The following is a 6,000-nucleotide window of genomic DNA, read 5'->3' on the forward strand; positions in this document are numbered from 1 at the left end:
AAGTTAGACCTGGCTCAAGGCTAATATAACTTGTGCACCTGACGTTTTAAAAGGAGCTGAGATCTGGTTTCTTTATGGATGGGCTTTTTTCATTCTTGGTATTGGTCCTTTCTCCAGATTTCCTTAACTTTCCTTTCAGCCTGCTTTGGACTTAATTGTCCTTCTATCTTTCCTCCTGCCTGGAAAGTCTCCTGTTTCAGGCAGACAGCAAGGGGATCCTTCATGCCAAGGCTCGTTCTTCTGGCTTTGCAGTTTCTAGGGCCATATAGAGCAATACATGATACAACAAGCTGGTGCTCAATGACAAAGTTTGGTATCTCCCTTCTCACAGTCCAGGGCCAATGAACATATGAAGCCCCAGGAGTATGCAATAGAGGCTCTTCAACCAACAGGCTCACCATCTATCACTTCACTCCTAGCTACTACTGCTTTTGGCTATCTTAACTCCCAAAAGGACTGTCAATTTAACCATAACTACCTAAGAACTGCCAAGTCTCATTTTATGAGCTGCTTTTGAGAGTTTAGCTATTTAAGGCTGATTTTAAACAATTTTTATTGGTACTTCGTGGCATGTGCCTGATTTACAGTGCTGTAAATAACCACAAATTAGGGACATTTCTTTCTTTACAGTTAAGGCACATTATCTTTAGCATAAGAAAGATAGCTTGTTGGTAAAGAACTGGAGTGCAGGCCCTTTCCTGCCACAGACTCTCTGTGTGAGTCCAGGTAAGCCTTATCCTGAGTTTGGTCCATGCAGACAAGATGACTCTTCCTGGGGATGCTCTAAACACCAGGGAATATCTTGAGATGTCCCTCAGTGCTGTGGTAGGAGACAGCAGTGCTGTTTTGTAAGCGGCACACTCAGTTTGATGCCGAAAAGGAACGATGGCTTTCGGATGTTAAGTGTAATTTAAAATTTCATCTCAGTCACATGTCCCAGTGCAGGCACCACATTCTGCAGCACTTCCATCTCTTCACTGGCTGCAGCAGGAGAATGAGCTACTGAGACCAGATGTCCAAATCTGACACAGCTAAAGTTGGGCAAGACAAACCACATTCTCAAGAAAAGAGACATTGGGACCCACAGCACTGGGACCCACACCCACACCGTAAGATGCTTATTGGGCTCAGGCCACCACTACTGACCTTCCTTAACAATATCAACTGAAGAGCACACTGAAGCACATGGATAACCTTATCCTAGGAAGTCTGAAATGTGTCTTTAAGAAAGAGTTCTTGCTGCCCAGGAATTCATGGATGTACAAGTTCATGTGTAAAATGAGATGTTTCGTTTAGATTGTCCTTGTGACTTGGGAATGCTCAGAAGAGCAGTCTGGTTTTCCTCATATTGCCTGGTGCAGGGAGGAGAATCTTCACTCTCAAGGGTTTAAAGCTCTGGTTTTACACCTTTTAAAGAATTTTCTCCCAGGTCTGAGGCCTGCAGAATGTGCTCATAAGAATCAGAAGAAATAGAGAAGTCAGGCAGCACAAGATAAGCCTGCTGTGATTTTGGGAAAGGACAAAGACACTGCACTGGGGTCTTCAGTGCCATCACTGCACTACACAAATGAGTTCCTTTTCAACAGTAAATTCCCTATTCATGTTTGTTGCCTTCACATACACAGAAAAAAATCTATTCATAGGGAAGAGTGAGAGTGTGTAACTGAAGTACATGGCTAAATGCTTTGGGCAGCACTTAAAATGTTCACCTTAACTTTGGGAATCTTGTGAAATGGCCACAAAATATGTGGCCGGATTTTAAAATGTTCCAAGTACTCAGTGGCAGTCAGTGTAGTCATGAAAAATAGTCAGCAGCATTTCAGCTAAATCTTTGTGAATTAAATGCTAGGTCAGCAAATTGGAAACATTTTGTGGAACAGGACAAGTGTGTTTAATTTCTTTGGATTTCTTTTAAGAAATCTTGGAGATGATCAATCCCAAATTTATAATTTTATAAATATGAGTACGTCTAGTTTTTCATATTTAGTTTTGTTGTCTTGAAATGTAAGATAATTATAGTAAAAAGGATTGTAATCAACACCAAAATAGAAATAATGTAAACTTACAAAAAATATTGAGGTTTCCAAATGATGTTTACTGACTTTTTGAAAATGTCCTTCCGGCTATTTCTCTTCATTTGTTTATGTATTTACACTTTCTAACCCATTTTAAAACAACAAAAAAGTTTTACACTCTCAAAAATATCTGCAGGCAGGGGAAATACATTCTCCATAGTTGCACTGAAGAACTTTTAATGCTCATTGTCTTGAGAAAAAGACCACTTTTGCATGGTGACCTGTGGATATAAAAGTCTGTCTCTGTCACTTTGTTTGAAAGTACTGTTTTTTATGCTGAATCATTTCAGCCAGCACAATGCTGCTTTTGCTGTAGGTCACGTTTGTATCGGTGTCCTGTTGCCTTCAAAAAAAAATAGGGTTTAAGAGAAACTGTGAGGTTTTTTTCTGCTGTCTAGGATATTGAAAGGAATTTGCATTCAGATGGAGAATGAAGATAGTGAGCATAGCATTTGCTAGTACTCCTCAGCCTTGGAGAGCAGACACCCACTACAGTAATGGATGAATCCATGTGGTGTTCATTCATGCATGTTGATTACAAACAACAGAGCAAGCAAGAGTTTGCAAGGGGGGCAGATTGAAGAAGGCATCTCCATCACTTAAAAAGAGACTGCAACAGCAATAATAAATATATTTCTCAGTTAGAAGAGTAATGGCAATCAGAAACCTGAGAGTGCTCCAAGTTTTGCACCAACTTTTTTCTGGCAGTGAAACCACATGCAAAAAAAGAGCAAGGAAAAAGCCCAGCAAACAGCCAAGAGCGTCTCACCATGCTTCAAGATGCAGAACAAAGAAAATATAGTAATTTCCAGTCCTTGAAACCCTTGACTACAGAAGCTGATGTTTGCTAAGCAGGGTGTCTGTAGTTGGGCAACAGAAAGGTCCTCTCAAGAGCAGCCTGCCCAGACTGGTGTAACCCCATCAGGCCCTGCCCAGTGCCAAATTGGAAGAGACTCGGCTGGAAAGTCTGGTGCTTTTGTCACTTTAACGTGTGTGAAGTGTTATACAGTTACAAGTTATATTTATCCCCCCTTTTTCACCTTTTTATTTAAAAGCCTTTCCTTTATGGACTGAGTTCCTGGAAAATCACATCTCCCTTACTGCTATCTCAAACAAGGCTGCTTGCAACAAGTGTTTACTGTGAAAACAACAATATAGGCACTGCTGTATAACCCAGTCAATATCAAACATCTTCTAAGACACATCAATCAGATTCCCCTCCAGGAACGAAAATACAAGAAGGTTGCAATGTTTTGAGATTTCCTCATGGGTAGCTGGGGTGGGAGCTACAGACATTATTTATAAAATGAAATATTCCCCGTGTCGGTTTCATAAGGACCTGTACCAGCATGAGAGGAGGATTTGGTGGTACCTGGATTTACAGCTTGAAATTCAATACAGGCATGTGGAAACATTATTATGTAAACAAATACTGAGCTGCTTCTTGCTGCATTCCCTCAACAGCAACAAAATAGCAGCGTGGAAACCTAAGGCCAAGTGTAATTTTTTAGCTTGTTCTGTGAGAATGAAAAGAAAATCTGTCCCATGTAGAAGGAGGAGTCATTACTTTTTCATCTGTGAACTCTTAAAAGTCACAGACCCTGGGCTGAACTCTGCTTTCATCAAAACCAGTGGAGCTTTGATACTGGTTTCCACTTGAGCATGAAAGATCCCAGAGACTCCATTTTTCACCTTTTACTGAGAATCCTGGTAATGTACTCTGATGTCTTGCTTTCAGCTGTTTGTTCTGATGTCTCCTGTTGCTCAAGAAGGAAGTAAATTTCAGAGAAACTGTAGCTCAGAGACATGACAGCTCTGTGCTGGTAATTCAGCACTGCTCTAGCCTGAGGCACTGCTGCACCAACCCAGACAGAAGGGCAAAGTGTTCCAAGATGCAACCAAGTTACCTTCATGTGTCTTTTACCCACTTCTCCAGGCCCTCTAGATCAACCAGGAAACCACCAAAACAAACACTTGGGGCTTACCTGTGCCCTGATCCTGGCCACACCTTCTTCACAACAGCAGGGCAGTAAGAGGCCCTTGATCCTATAGGACAGGACAGGCAGCCCCAGTTCTGGCCATTTGCACTGTACTGGGGTGTCAAGTGATCACCAGCCACAAAAGGGACAAAGTGTGGAATTCCAGGCAAGTTGGCTGTCATCTCAGGGATCTGCAGGAGTAGCCAGTCAAGCTGTGCACAAGGCAGGAAGGTACCAAAAGTAACAGCCAGCATGAGCTTCTTGGAAACATATCACATAAACCAATTTGATTTCCTGCTGTGACAGTAGGGCAAACTCCATGCATGGAAGATCCACAGTAGATCAGACAGCTACTGGCACTCTAGTTAGACTTCTGGCAATGTCTCATATGACATTCTTATAAATAAGCAGAGGAAATATCATGGAGCTGAAATTACCATTCAGAGTGTATAAAACAAATGGAAAGCTCAGGAAAGTTATTAGGGACTCATTGTCAAAATGAAATATCCATCAAGGACTTCCACTGGGATCTGTCCTTGGCAGTTTGCGTTCAGTATTTTCACCTTGTCTAAAGGAATAAAAGAAAGGTTCCCCAATATACAATATGTGCTATTGGCTTTATACAACCAGCTCCTAGGGGCAGATAGACCAGAAAAGACACCTGGCTGCTGCTCCTGGGGCATGCTCCCCCTGCCTCCGCTGTTCTTCACGGTGGTCTGGAGCAGAAAAAATTGAAACTTTTGCAATGCAGAATCCTGATACTTTTTTTATTGTCAGCTTGGTTTTCCTTGCAAGTCTATACAAGGCCAGGGTAAGAATTCCAAAGAATTCTTGTATCAATTACCTTGATGAAGGCTGATCACAAGGTGAAGGTGATCCAAAACTATTCCGTTATTGTGAAAAAAGAAACGCCACACTGAGTTGTACACATAGGTGTTGGACTATATGAAGTGTAAGTGAATGTCTTCTGCTCTGTTGGGGCTGCACTTCCAAGAGATAAGTACCAACTGGAGGCACCCAGTTACCATACTAGGAGTGAACATGTTCTGAAAGGTAAATCTAATTGATCTGGTGCTATTAATTGTAGAGAAGATTATGAACTTCAGGTATATGTGGTCAGCAGAGACACTAAGAGAATAATCCCTTCTTTATACAGCAGTACTTTTGAGTAATAATAGGTTTTAATTGCAGCAAAGGAGATGGTAGGAGAGTTCCTGGGTAGGTCATGCCAGCTGAAGGGGGATCAGATAGGGAAGCACTGGAATACATATTCTATGTGGGTAGCAAACTTTCAATCAATGAGGCTTTTTAAAATAACAAATTAGAGACATTATAATCAGGAATTTAAGAAGTATCATTGATGGTACTTTGAGACAGAATGCCTTCTTGAGGTCAGCTCACCTGATTTTCCATTTCAGCAGTCTGCCTCACAAGCATAGTCTGTTGCTCAATAGAGGGTTAAAAGACTGAACAGCAGCTGGTTTATTCCTCTGTTTTTGTGAGGTGTGTTTACATTCCAGGCGTAAGAGTGGAGGGGAAGGACAGCAAGTCCTGATTCCACCAGCCAGCCAGCAGAGGAGATTGGGCAGCCATCCACTGGAGGCTGTTTAACTTTCACAGCCTTTCAGAGTCTAACATTAGGGACAAACGTGGCTCTCAGATGGAAGACAGCAGACTTGAAAAACATGCAAGTTGACAGAGAGGGATGTACATTTAACATGTAAGTTCAAATTGCCAGAAGAAAGCAAGGAAATTTCCAACTAGGTGCAATGGAACAGCTCCTGAAGGATTTGTAAGTGCTTTTGGCCTCCACAGAAAATACTTGGGCAGAAACCCTCCAGAAGGTATGTTTGTTTTGAGCAGAACCTGGAGTTCCTGCACAGAACTCTCTGAAGGCTGTGATGCAGGATTAGCCCATATTCTCTCTACTCAATGTCATGGGAGAA

Source organism: Serinus canaria, chromosome 2, assembly GCF_022539315.1.
Source record: "Serinus canaria isolate serCan28SL12 chromosome 2, serCan2020, whole genome shotgun sequence".
NCBI lineage: Eukaryota > Metazoa > Chordata > Aves > Passeriformes > Fringillidae > Serinus > Serinus canaria.